The following is a 15,281-nucleotide window of genomic DNA, read 5'->3' on the forward strand; positions in this document are numbered from 1 at the left end:
CCAAATCCCTGGCAACAACTGTCTGTTCTCCATCATCATAATTGTGTCATTTTGAGAATGTCATATAAATGGAATCACACATCATGTGGCCTTATGTCCTTGAGATCCAACCAAGCTATGATATATATCAGTAGATCATTCCTTTTTATTGCTGATATTGTACTCCACAGTATGGATGTACCACAATTTGTTTAGCCATTTACCTATTGTAGGACATGTTGGTTGGTACAGTCCGTGGCTATTACAAACAAAGCTGGTATGAACAATAATGTACATGTTTTTGTGTGAACCTAAGTTCTCATTTTACTGGGTTTAGTGCCCAACAGTGGGATTGCTGGGTCATATGGTAAGTGTACATTTAGTTTTAAAAGAAACAATCAAATTATTTTCCAGTGTCTGTTCCATTTTATATTCCTACCAGCAATATACGAAAGATCTAGTTTCTTTGTATCCTCATAAGTATTAAGCATTGTTATTATTTTTTATTTTGGCTATTCTAACAAGTATACAGTGATAACCCATCATGGCATTAATTTTCATTCCCCAATAGCAAGTGATATTGAATATCTTTTCAAAAATGTGCTTCTTTGTCAATGCTATTAAGAGTATATCCTCTTTGGTGAAGTAGTTCTTCATGTATTTTGCCCATTTTTGAATTGATTGTTTTAACTGTTGAGTTTTGAGGGTCCTTAAGTATTCTACATATGACTTTTTTGTCTTCTCATCCTTTTAACGAGGTCTTCTACAGAGTAAGAGTTTTTAAATTTTGATCAAGTCTGACTTATCCATTTTTCTTTCTTTTATGGTTGTGCTTTGCTGTCCTAACTATTCTTCACTAACCTCCAGATCCTGAAGATTTTCTCACAGGGAGCCCATCCTGGTGCTCTGTGATGACCTAGAGCTGTGGGATGGAGGAGGAGAGGGATAAACTCAAGAGGGAGATGATATATGCATAATTATAGCTGATTTGTGTTGTTGTATGGCAGAAACCAACACAACATTGTAAAGCAATTTCCCCCCAATTAAAAACAAACAAAAAAAGATTTTCTCCTACATAAAACTTCTAAAAAGTTTTCTAGTTTTACATTTAAATCTATGATTCACTTTAAGTTAATTTTTGTATAAGGTGAGAATTTGGGCTGAGAATTTAGGTGAGAATTAGGCTTCTTTTTTTTCTATGAATATTCAATTGTGCTCCGTTGCTCAGTCATGTCCCACTCTTTGCATACGCATGGACTGTAGCCCACAAGGCTCCTCTGCCTATGGAATTTTCCAGGCAAGAATACTGGAGTGGGGTGCCATTTCCTACTAAAGGAGATCTTTCTGACCCAGGGATGAACCTGCCTCTCTTGTGTCTCCTGTATAAGACAGGAGGATTCTTTACCACTAGCGCCATGTTGCTCCTACACTATTTGATAAAAAGACAGTCCATTCTCCATTGAATTGCTTTTACACTTTCATTTAAAAAAAAAATCAGCGGGCTATACTTGTGTGGGGCTATTTCTGGGTTATCTATTCTGTTACTGATTTATGTGTCTATCCTACTGCTAATACCAGTCTTGAGTACTGTGGCCTTATAAGTTTTGCAATCGGGTAGAGTAGTTCCTTCCATTTCCTTCTTTTTCAAAGTCATTTTAGCTGTTCAAATTTCTTTGCTTTTCCACATAAATTTAAAAAATTTTGCCAGGATTTTAGGAGTTGATTTAAGCCTATACATCAATTTAGGGAGAACTGATATCTTTAGTATGTTGAGTCTTGATAAGTTTTATCTTCTTAAACCTTGATAATACGTTAATGTACTTAGTGAAAGTGCTCAGTCCTGTCTGACTCTTTGCAACCCCATGGACTATACAGTCCATGGAATTCTCCAGGCCAGAATACTGGAGTGGGTAAGAATACTTAAGGACACTCAGAACTCAACAGTTAAAACAATCAATTCAAAAATGGGCAAAAGACATGAAAAACTATTTCACCTTTCCCTTCTCCAGGGACTGAACCCAGGTCTCCTGCATTGCGGGCAGATTCTTTACCAGATGAGCCACAAGGGAAACCCTAGAATACTGGAGTGGGTAGCCTATCCCTTCTCCAGCGGATCTTCCCATCCCAGGAATTGAACTGAGATCTCCTGCATTGCAGATGGATTCTTTACCAACTGAGTTATCAGGGAAGTTTTCTACAATTAGAATAAGAACTACCTATTTGAAAAAGACTATATATGAATTTAACAGAAAATGTATGCCACTACTATACTGAAATAGATAACCAACAAGGATGTACTATAGCACAGGAAACTCTGATCAATGTTCTCTAATAACATAAATGGGAAAATAACCTGAAAAAGACTAGATACATGTACACGTGTAACTGAATCATTTGTTGTACACCTGAAACTATACTGTTAACAAACTATGCTCCAATACAAAATAAAAATTCAAGATGAACTGGTCTCCAAATTCACTACTATTTTTTTTTAATAGCAGTATCAGAGACTGAAAAACAACGAAGAATTTTCTTAGGATAAAGAGAAAGGCAGATAAGACTTTAAGGGAGGACAGCTGAGTAAACAGACCAGTTTTGCATTTTTTCCTCACCTGTGTTTCCCTTCTCTGTCCTCTATCTCAGATAAATGTGGGTCTAATGATATCATCTTCAAGTATCTTTTCTATTAAATAATATCTACTACTTTACGAACATAATCAGAACAATGAGAAATTACCAACAGAATAAAATTGATGGTGCAAAAGAAAAATAGTATCTTACAGGAACATAATTTCACAAAACTGAAATGAGAATGCTGCTAATAATAAGACCTCTCCTTATCTGCCACTGGGTAAATAAAAATTTTAACAAGTTGAAGTTTTGAGGTATTGAATGCTTATAAACTAGAATACACTCCTGGTTAAGAGTTCAGATTATGGAGCTGACTCTACCTTGGACTAGCAACTTGATGCAGGGCAATTTAAATAACTTCCTTGAGAATGTGTTTCCTCATATGTAAGATGGAGATATTTAATAATATGACCTATGTCAAATAGAGTGGTGAAGCCTCAGATAATGCGTATTAAACACTAATTCCAATGCTTCACGTATGGTAATCACTCAGTACACATTAATTACTTTTACGTTAAATTCCTATTTGTCTGGGAAAATTATACCTAGGCTTCCCTCCATAAGGACAGTTTTCCTAAATGGAGCCTATTAAGATTTATAAATTTAAGATTCTTTATAGATACATTATTTGCAGTGGTCTTACCATCTGCAAGAATATACTCTATTCCCAAGAATCATAATTTTAAGCTAATGAACTTAGATAAAACTGGGTGTTCAATTCAACTTTAACATAGCTAGAACATTATCTTTTAAATTTTAGCCTATTCAGGGTGGCCATGATAGTTTGTACAGTTAGAAATGTGAATTTCTAGTTTAGAAATTCTGTCAGTTGCACAGTCAGAAGCCTGATTCCATTCCCTCATCAAAAGCCACAGTTGCTTTGGGATTCTGGATGCACTTAGCTTAGATGGGACCAGAAAAAATAAGCAATATGTAATTCAGGTAGTCTCGTGCATGTGAATTACATGACTTCTGAACTGGACTTGATGGGAGAATGAAGGCAATATTTTTATTTTGTAGAAAGGTCAAGTTCTAATTTAATTTGATCCTTGTTAATATTATGACACTAAAAAACAAATTTGGTAGTGAAAAAAGTGGAAATTAATGATTAGAAAAAGCCACTCCCTGTGGATTTCAATGATCCTATCCACAGTTACCAAAAATCACTGTGAAAGGGAAAGTGTTAGTCGCTCAGTCGTGTCTGACTCTTCGCGACTCCATGGACTATACCCCAGCAGGCTCCTCTGTCCATGGAATTCTCCACGCATGAATACTGGAGTGGGTTGCCATTTCCTTCTCCAGGGGATCTTCCCCACCTAGGGATCGAACTCGGGTCTCCTGGATTATAGGCAGATTCATGACCATCTGAGCCACCAAGGAAGCCCTCCAAATCACTGAAAGATGAATTTAAATGGAAGTAAATGTTTGGTAAGGAGTGGTAAATGTATCACGATAAAAACTTTGACAATATTGTTTGTTTTGGGTTCATTAATGAAGCTGTGGTTATACGAGGTTATAGAATCAGATACAATCAAATGGATAAAGAAAACTTAGATCATTAGTGGAGAAGACATGGAAGTTTGCTGACTTTCTTTTTTCTTTTAGCTGTACCACGTGGCTTGCGGGATCTTGGGTCCTTGACCAGGGATAGAACCCAGGCCCAGGGCAGTGAAAGTGCTGAATCCTAAGCACTGCACCTCCAGGGAATTCCCCAGTGACTTTCTATGTACTATTTGCTTGTATAACTGAATATTCAGCACTTAAGTTTTTGCTATGTTTCAAAAGTTACTTTCTTCAACTTTGTATAATTTTTTAATAGTTGTGGACTAGAAAGAATTTGCTCAATATTTTAAAAAGGCTAAATACTGGGAGGTAGTGACAAGCATACAGAAATTCCTAACAATGCCATAAGTAGAAGCTTAACCAATAATTGGATAATTAAAAAGAAAAAAATCAATGTTAAGGTATTTCCTATCTAGGTTAATGTTAGCACAGGGAACATTCCTTACATACTACTTATCCTGGGTTACACTTACCAATTTAAATCATTTTCCTGAAATAATAGGTCCTACATTCCTTAGAATCATTAGGATTAGTCATTGATTGGGGCTGTATTTGATTTTTCACATGTTCTGATTTCACAGCAAGGACCTAGTTTTACTCAATTGCATTCATTCACTACCAAGACACGACTCAAGCAAACAAATGGTTATCCCCCAAAACCAAATTAATAGACTTTTCCAATGAATAAAATTTCCAATTGTTCACTAGGATGCCATTAAAAGTTGCTAACATTTGAGTGTTTACAAAACATGTGCTGAAACAATTTTGGCCTAAGATCAAGGAGATTTGAGAAGACTGACAAAGAATTTTAAGTCTTTCTGTAATTGCTTTCCACTCTACTTAAAATGTAACAATCACTGTGACTTCACAATAAAAAAATAATTCTATAATTTTTTCAAACTTCTCTCTCCTTTTCCATTTTGGTTCCTTGTGTCTTTTTTTTTTTTTAATGACAGAATACTTAAAACCTGGTGCCTTTTATAACCCTAAATTCCTGAGAAGGAGGGGGAGAGGATAAAATAAAGATTAAATTAAAATAAGATGCCAGATATGAAAGGAAAAAGATCAAGAGACCAGATGTCACATAAGGAAACTAAAAAAACAATACTAAATAAAGTTCAGAAAGTAAGATTATAAAACACTTTCACATGTGATAGAATACTACAGTTTATGTAGCCTGAGTTGTTTTTATGAAAGGAAAAAATATCTGGCAAAGGACAGACCTGTAAGTATAGTAATACTACGCCATATTCTTACTCAAATAAGCTTATCTGTTTCTATGTTAAAAGTTGATAACCTGGGGGAAAAAACAACAATTCTTTTAGCTAATATCAGGGTAAAGCATTAAAAGAGAAAAAAAAATCCTAACTATGCTAAATAAGTTATAAAATTATCAGCTATCTGCACTTTGGTATTTGTTAAGGTAAATATTTAAAGCTAAAAAGAAATCCTTTCAAGTGATTTAAAGTTCTTGGTGGAAACATGATATGAGAATTCCGGTTACCATTTAAATTTGAAGTACTTCATCCATTTCGGTGACAAAGGTGCTTTTAGCAGCTATAATTACATTCCTTCAAATTTCAAAGTGCTTTGGGTCCTTCCAAGATGGATGAATGTCCTTTCTTCCTTGCCTCTCATTCCTTATTTTCTGAAGACAGTGGTGTTTACTGCAAGAGAACAGCACAAAACAGAACTAAGCTGGAGAGGTAAGCTACTTTTAAATATATTGGATATTTTCTTTCATTTAGGGTATTCTTAAGTTTACCCTTACTCAATAGTTAAAATTGGACTTATTTAAGAAGTAACTTCTTTACTTAGGAAGTGACATGGATAGAATCTTACACACTCAAGAATTATCCATGACATACCTAAGAATCAAGCAACTTATATGAATCAAACTAGTACTGACGCATTTGAGGCTTTCTAAGATTTCACTTGATTGTCTTCATATATTTCTATTTTTGGCTAAAAATAAAAGAATATGAAACATAAAATTCTACTTCACCTTCATAACAATTCAATTCTAAGTGACAATAACCAACTTTGATACAGCCTCTGTCAAATATGAAAGTATTTATCTCCAATTACAAAAATTTCTCTAGCCACTTTGCAGTTTCACTTTAGGTTTAAGTATAAAATATATTTGTAATTTGGTATACAAAATATCACTTAAGATTAAAATAATAAATTTCTATCTATTTCTGACTCTAAAGCACCAATTACATGCATGTTTAAACAGGCCCAAGCCCTCATTTGCTTTTTCTATAACACTAAATACAAGGAAAATGACCAGAAGAGTTAAGAAAGAAAAAGATAATGTGATAACTTTTAAATGATTCCAGATTGTGCTTACATACTGTAGAATTGAACCTTTCAATAGATTCTAAGACAACAAAGGCACATTTTAAAAAGGACACTTTTGTGCAACATTAAACAATATCTAACTCTGACATTGCTGGGTTATTCATGATGAAAACAATATCCAGTATTCTTACAGTGTTTATATCTATCACTTCAAGTGCTGTATAACAATGATGAGTGTCATGTAGGAGAAATATTACCAAGAAATATATACATATCACTAAAGTCATGTCCAACTCTCTACAACCCTATGGACTGCAAGATGCCAGCCTCCTCTTTCACTATTTCCCAGAGTTTGCTCAAAGCCCTGTATCACATAAACAGTGGCAAAATCAGTTATTCATCTTTCCACTATGAGTTTTTAAAGAAGAAAAATGCAATCAATGCCTATTTTATTTTGAAATTTAAATATGAAAAGATATTGAACTTATAGATATACAAATAGTGATAACCTAGAAAAGTACTTTGTGAGAGAGAAGTTAAGTGATTTCCCATGGGTTAGTGTTGTTAGTGACAAAACTGAAATGAGAACCTGTATCACCTTACTCTTTCCTAATGCAGTGATCTGTTATCCTCTTAGAATTTACCCTGCATTCCTTGAAATAGTCTTTTTCTGAGTGCTTTATTCTGATGTGTTTGGTAGAACTCAAACTCCAAATCTGAAATATCCCCTCAACAACTTCTCATGTCTGCTATTACCTTCCACTAGGCCCTATGGAGTCTCCTCCACATGTGAACTTAACTAATTAGCCAAAGATCTGAAAGGAAAGACACACAAATTTTTAGGGTGCCTACTCTGTGCCTCTCCTTTCTAGGGATGTTCACCACTGAATTCCAGAACAACTGGTATGACTTGAATAGGGTTGTACGTTAGATGATAGCAACCAATCAACCAATTGTAGGTTGTAGGTTAGATGGTAGTAACTAACCAACCAGTTGAATTCCTGATTGTGATTATTTTATCCTGATTATGTGGCAGAATGTCTTTGTAGGAAATGCACTCTAGAGTATTGAGTGATGATGCAGTATAATATCAGCAACTTACTCTCAAGTGATTCAGGAAAAATTATCTGTACCATTCTTACAATTTGCATGTAAGTTTGATATTATTATAATATAAAAAGAAAAAAATTAATATATCAGTACATCAGTCACATTTCCAAAATGTCTTCTGTGGAAGTTTGATACAGCTAAATGCTTAAAGAAAACGTAGTTCTATATAGTGAAATAAATTTGGGTAAAGTTACTTGTATTCCTTCTTGGTGATTCACTATACACGTTAGCCTGTCAGATATTCCTACAAATCACACCTTTTTTTTTTTTTTAAGGCATACTTTCATTTATTCATCCTTCCAACCACATAAATTATACTTAAGGCCTACTATATGAAAGGAAATGTTCTAAGTAGTAGAGATAGACAGAAAATAGGGAAGGCAAGATCTCTCCTCTCAGAGAGCCAACATTTTAATACAGAAAAAGACAAGTCAGTAAATGAACAAACTAATTTCAGATGGTGGTAAGTACATAGAAGAAAATGAAACTGAGTGTTAAAGGCTGGGAAGGTGGAGGTGCTGTTTGAGAAGGCCCTCAGGAGAGATAATGTTCAGGTTGAGATGAGCCAGACATGGAAAAATTTATGGGGCGAATTTTCCAGACACAGGAAGACATACATGTTGTAAGACAGGAATAAGCTTATAATGCTCATGAGGAAAAGTTTCTAAATTATCAAAATAATGAAATAAGAATTTTTGAGAAAAATCTCTTAAGTACCATATCCCTCAAAATACATGTGAAAATTGGCCATATTTTAAAACTATTGACTGCTATGTAAAAACAACAATAACATAACAATTACTAAAAATTCTTAACCTATTTTTTTTTAACTAACTACATGAATTCTCTTTGGATGACAATTTTCTATTATTTCAAAGCTTCTTTCAGAACCAATCCTTATTTTATAATTGAGTGAAAAGTTATTCTCTCTTTGTATGTAAAATGAAATAAATTGCCTGCTTTCCCCTCCCCTGGATGATGTACCAGAGTGTTGGGAAAACATCATGAAGACATGTAGGCATGAAAAGTATTCCCTGAATGTATATGGAGCTATGTTACTACTCACTCACTGAGGCAACAGCAGCATATACCTAAATTCTCTTCTAGAACTTTGACAGCACTGGATTTTGCACATTGCTAAAGAACAACTTCAATTATAAACCTTAATGAGGGAAAATACTCTTAATCATTCACAGGATTCCCTGGTGGCTCAGACAGTAAAGAATCCGTCTGCAATGTAGGAGACCCAGGCTTGATCCCTGGGTCGGAAAGATCCCCTGGAGAAGGAAATGGCTACCCACTCTGGTATTCTTGCCTGGAGAATCCCATGGACAGAGAAGCCTGGCGGGGTACAGTACATAGGGTCACAAAGAGTCAGACACAACTGAGCAACGGTCACTTTTGCTTTCAATCATTCGAGGGATAATTGTATATATAAAACCGAAGAAAATCATACACTGCATGTATCAATACTGCTGTACATATTAGAAAAACTCTTGAGTAGTCTAAGAGGGGACTGGAACAGCATGCTAAGCTACATTAGGTGGAAAAAGAGATTATGCTATAAAATGTATTTTGTGTTCTATCTGGCTAACAGGGATATGCGGAAGACAATGCAGAAGCAAAGGTAATGAAGGGAAAAGTATATTCTCAAAACTATGAATTAAGAAGAAAACTCCCTAGATCGTGAGTAGGGAAAACCACTAGACCATTCAGGTATGACCTAAATAAAATCCCTAATGATTATGCAGTGGAAGTGAGAAATAGATTTAAGGGACTAGATCTGAGAGACAGAGTGCCTATGGATGGAGGTTCATGAATTGTACAGGAGACAGGGAGCAAGACCATCCCCAAGAAAAATAAATGCAAAAAAGCAAACTGGCTGTCTGAAGAGGCCTTACAAATAGCTGTGAAAAGAAGAGAAACCAAAAGCAAAGGAGAAAAGGAAAGATATACCTATTTGAATGGAAAGTTCCAAAGAATAGCAAGGAGAAATAAGAAAACCTTCCTCAGTGATCAGTGCAAAGAAATAGAGGAAAACAACAGAACGGGAAAGACTAGAGATCTCTTCAAGAAAATTAGAGACATCAAGGGAACATTTCATGCAAAGATGGGCTCAATAAAAGACAGAAATGGTATGGACCTAACAGAAGCAGAAGATATTAAGAAGAGGTGACAAGAATACACAGAAGAACTGTACATAAAAGATCTTCACGACCCAGATAATCACGATGGTGTGATCACTCACCTAGAGCCAGACATCTTGGAATGTGAAGTCAAGTGAGCCTTAGGAAGCATCACTACAAACAAAGCTAGTGGAGGTGATGGAATTCCAGTTGAGATATTTCAAATCCTAAAAGATGATGCTGTGAAAGTGCTTCACTCAATATGCCAGCAAATTTAGAAAACTCAGCAGTGGCCACAGGCCGTGAAAAAGTCAGTTTTCATTCCAAGACCTAAGAAAGACAATGCCAAAGAATGCTCAAACCACCACACAATTGCACTCATCTCACATGTTAGCAAAGTAATGCTTAAAATTCTCCAAGCCAGGCTTCAACAATATGTGAACCCTGAACTTCCAGATGTTCAAGCTGGTTTTAGAAAAGGCAGAGGAACCAGAGATCAAATTGCCAACATCTGCTGGATCATCAAAAAAGCAAGAGAGTTCCAGAAAAACATCTATTTCTGCTTTATTGACTATGCCAAAGCCTTTGACTGTGTGGATCACAATAAACTGTGGAAAATTCTGAAAGAAATGGGAATACCAGGCCACCTGACCTTCCTCCTGAGAAATCTGTACGCAGGTCAGGAAGCAACAGTTAGAACTGGACATGGAACAACAGACTGGTTCCAAATAGGAAAAGGAGTACGTCAAGGCTGTATATTGTCACCCTGCTTATTTAACTTATATGCAGAGTACATCATGAGAAACGCTGGGCTGGAAGAAGCACAAACTGGAATCAAGATTGCCGGGAGAAATATCAATAACCTCAGAAAAGCAGATGACACCACCCTTATGGCAGAAAGTGGAGAAGAACTAAAGAGCCTCTTGATGAAAGTGAAAAGAGGAGAGTGAAAAAGTTGACTTAAAGCTCAACATTCAAAAAACAAAGATCATGGCATCCGGTCCCACCACTTCATGGCAAATAGATGGAGAAACAGTGGAAACAGTGACTGACTTCATTTTTTTGGGCTACAAAAATCACTGCAGATGGTGACTGCAGCCATGAAATAAAAAGATGCTTGCTCCTTGGAAGAAGTTATGACCAACCTAGACAGCATATTAAAAAGTGGAGACATTACTTTGCCAACAAAGGTCTGTCTAGTCAAGGCTATGCTTTTTCCAGTAGTCATGGATGGATGTAAAAGCTGGACTATAAAGAAAGCTGAGCACCGAAGAATTGATGCTTTTGAACTCTGGTATTGAAGACTCCTGAGAGTCCCTTGGACTGCAAGGAGATCCAACCAGTCCATCCTAAAGGAAATCAGTCCTGAATGTTCATTGAAAGGACTGATGTTGAAGCTGAAACTCCAATACTTTAGCCACCTGATGTGAAGAGCTGACTCATTTGAAAAGACCTTGATGCTAGGAAAGATTGAAGGCAGGAGGAGAAGGGGATGACAGAGGATATATGGTTGGATGGCATCACTGACTCAATGGACATGAGTTTGAGTAAACTGTGGGAGTTGGTGACGGACAGGGAAGCCTGGCGTGCTGCAGTCCATGGGGTCGCAAAGAGTCGGACACGACTGAGCGACTGAACTGAACTGACTGTTAGTGGCATGAAGTAAAAAATGACATAATGCTGGGCGACCTTTTATTTATGAGTACAGGGCAACTTCATCACTAAATAACTAAATCCAGGTTACATATGTGTTAATTTTGAAACATTAGTAAGGTAGGCATATCGAAACAAAATAGGAAGGAAGGAATTTAATCTTGCATAATTTAAGAGAGAAAAGGTGCCAGTTTGAGAGTAAGGTAACTTAGGCATTAGCCCAAATTCTCCATTAACTAAGAAACCACTGGTATAATCTTTGACATGAAAAAATCTATCACAGCCCTACAGGCTCAGTACTGTGCCTTCTTATTTACTTTGCTCTTTAACAGTAGAGAATGTTTAAGTAAAAGTATTACTAAGAATTAAAACATAACAGTCCATCAGGAATCCTACAGCTTACCCGGGAGCTTTTTAACCACACAGTACAGTGACTGTCAAACTATGACTCAGGGGCCAAGTCTGACCAGCCAGCTGTTTATGCATGACCTGCAAGGTAAGAATGTAGTTTTTCATTTTAAAATAGCTGGGAAAAAAGATCAAAAGAATAAAAATATTTTGAGGTGTAAAAATTATATGAAATTCAAATTTCATTTTCTATAGATAAAGTTTTATCAGAACACAACCAGCACATTTAAAAATGTATCACCTATGGCTGCTTTTGTACTGCAAAGGCAGAGCTGAATTGTTGCAACAAGGAATGTATGGCCCACAAAGTCTAAAACATACACTATCTGGCTCTTCCCAGATAACATTTGCCAGTTCCTGATATTAAGTACATGATTATGCTCTAAAATGATAGGATTTACATTTTAAAATACCAGATCAAATGGTTCACTTTAGTCCTTATCTCCCAGTATAATAGTCTTTCATGTTTCTAGTGAAATATTAAGTAATAACCTTATATTTAAAATGACTATGCCATAATATTGAGAATTTTTGTATACCCGAAAATCCACTTTCCTGATACTTGAAATTTATTAGGCATGATAAATCATTTTCTTTGGGTCAGCTTCTGATTTAAAGTGTGCAGTGGAATCTCTGAATTGAAAAATAATAGCTCCAACAGTTGATATAATATCATTTATAACAATACTGAGAAAAAAGTGAATAAATGGTTAAGTTATATAAAAAATAATCATTGCTTGAGAGTTTCAGAATTTTGTAAACTGTTTTAGCATTAAAACTAATTCTGGAATGATTTACAGTCCAGAATAATCCTCCCACTGAAAACAACTAGAACACCATACAAAGTACAGGAGGCGACTATTTTCAGACACAGGCAGTACAGGACTATGGTCCCTGAGAAAAGGGAAGTAAAGAAGGCAAGCCCTACCATCATCCAAGGCTCTCAGCCAGGAAGCAACTCCAGTACAGCAGAAAGAACCAAAATAGAGCCTGGCAATCATATTGACTTGAGGAGACAGAGAAAACGTACCAGGAGGTCAAGGAAGCTAGAATTTATGGAGTAGAGTTCCAGAGAGCAGGGAAAGAGTTCCAGTAATTTAAATGAGGGTTCCCTTGAATATTTAGCTGTATAAAAACCTGTACATGAGAAGGGTAAAATTTCTTGAGACCAGCCAAGAAGAACTTCTAAGGAAAAAAAGCTACCAGGGAGTTCTAAAACAAAGAATTCTCAGAGCTGACACAGGGCCAAAATTTCAACAAGTTCCCCTCTAGCAAGAGGGGATGAACCTCACTGAATATGCCAGGCTATTAAAAATGACCCCAGAAGGCCCACACACAGAAGCAGGGGGGAAAAGTAGTCCGAGAATAAAAGTTACTCTAGACCCTCCTGGAAGAAGCTTGGAAGCCTAGAAAGATCAAACGAATAAGCAATTAACAATGCCTACTAGGAAAAAATCTAATATACTTTAAAGGAATACCACAAAAATAAAAAACTCAACATGTAAAATTCACAAATATATGACATTCTATTAGAAATTACTGGACACACAAAGAAGTAGGAGAATGTGGCCCATAATCAGAAAAATACCTGTCAACACAGACAGATCAGAAATGACAGACATGATAGACTTAACAGGTAAAGACATTTTTAAAGGGCATTATAAGTATGCTCCATATAGATGAAAATAGGAACATAGTGAAGAGAAAAATGAAGTATTTTAAAAATATTTTTAAAGTATTTTAAAAAATACCCAAAGAGAACTTCTAGAGATTATATATATATATATATATATATATATATATATATATATATGAAAATTTCACTGGATAAGATAAGCACTCATGGTAGAAAAAAAGAAATCAGTGAACTCAAAGAGCAATATAATCTATCCAAAATGAAGTTCAGAGAGTAAAAGATGACTGTGAGACAAAGGAAGAATACTGCCTTAAATGTATTACATTATTTTAAAAAAGTGGTATAAAATTATTTGATAGTAGAATGGAATAACAGGGATATTATAAATCCTAGAGCAACTACTAAAATAAGTAAAGAGAATAAAAAATAAACCAATAAAGGAATAAAACAATAGAGAAAATTAAATGGAATCCAAAAGTATAATTAATTCAAAAATTGGTTATTAGAAAACAAATGGCAAGACGGTAGATTTAAACCCAACCACATTAATAAATACATTAAATGTAAATTATCTAAATTCTCCAATAAAAAGACATGAAAAAAGCAAGACCAAATATACACTGAGGGTCTCACACTAAAATAAGGAAATAGCTTAAAAATAAAAGGATAGAAAATATACCATGCAAACCAAAATCTTAAGAAATACCACATTTATATCAGAGAAGATAGAAGACAAAACAAAAATAGCATCAGAGATAATGAGAGATATTTCATAACGATCAAGGGATCACTTCACTTGGAAGATGGAATAATTCTAAATGTGTATGTACATAATACCAGAACAAAAACTTATACACCTGAGGGGAGAAACAAACAAGTACCCAGAACAGTTGGAGACATCAATACTCCTCCCTCAGTATCTGAAAAGAACAGGTACACTGAAAGTCCAGCAAAGACTTGAGCAGCACTCTCAATTCAACTGATGTTCATAGAACATCCCAGTCAACAGCAACAAAATAAAAACTTCTATACTGCCCATGAAACGTTTACCAAGATAGCCTACCTGCTGAACCAGGAGTGACTCTTAACAAATTAAAAAAAAAAAAGAAACTGTACATAGTACATTCCCTTATCACAGTGGAATTAAGTAAGAAATGAAAACCAAAAATGAAGAAGAAAGTAGGAACACTTACAATATCTGATTTCTGGGGTTAACATCCACATAGTTGGGTATATAGTTTGGTACACTGCAGCAATCCACATAGTTTGGTAAAAGCCTAATGATAACATATAGAAAACTGGAACTGAACAGAAAATCCAAAAATAGACTATAAAATACTCAGTCAATTAATTTTTTAAAATGCCATGGTAACTCAATGCAGGAAGAAAAAATTTCAACAAATGTTGCTGAAACAACTGGATATTCATACGGAAAAAAAAAATGAATTTTTCTTCTATGTGACAAGATTTTGTATATGTGAAAGACTAAATGAAAATACATTATAAACCTAAGAGTAGAACGTAAAACTACAAAGCTTCAAGAAGAAAACAGGGAAAAATTTTTTTACTACTTTAGGATAGGCAAAAATTCAAAAGCATGAACTATATAAAAAAAGAAATACAGAAAGAGTAAACCATACTTTACTTCACCTCATAAACCATACTCTATCAAAATTAAAAACTTTTGCTATTTTAAAAACATCATTAGAAAAACTAAGTGGCCAGTAATTACATTAAATGATAAAAACCACAAGATACCAGTTCACACTCATTAAATGGCTAAATTTAGAAAAGACTGACAATTCTAAATACTGGTGAGGATATAGAGCTGTGATGCCTAAATACTGGTGAAGATGTAGAGCTGCATTCAT

General features: G+C 35.1%; 1 protein-coding gene across 15 annotated transcripts in view; it reads right to left on the minus strand.

The window, feature by feature from the left end:
• The window catches only part of PEAK1 (pseudopodium enriched atypical kinase 1), a 311,689-nt gene that overhangs the window by 141,981 nt on the left and 154,427 nt on the right, over positions 1-15,281 (minus strand). For 12 of the 15 annotated variants that reach the window (XM_061158942.1, XM_061158935.1, XM_061158938.1 and 9 more), the window contains one exon: positions 5,678-5,840. The exons of 1 other annotated variant lie outside the window; for it this stretch is intronic. The gene's annotated coding sequence lies outside the window, so the exon portion shown is untranslated. Of the gene's footprint in view, positions 1-840; positions 902-5,677; positions 5,841-9,835; positions 10,020-15,281 lie in introns of those variants that run through there. 2 more of the 15 variants (XM_061158943.1, XM_061158941.1) reach the window with 2 other exon arrangements.

This window comes from Dama dama, chromosome 13, assembly GCF_033118175.1.
Source record: "Dama dama isolate Ldn47 chromosome 13, ASM3311817v1, whole genome shotgun sequence".
Taxonomy (NCBI): Eukaryota; Metazoa; Chordata; class Mammalia; order Artiodactyla; family Cervidae; genus Dama; species Dama dama.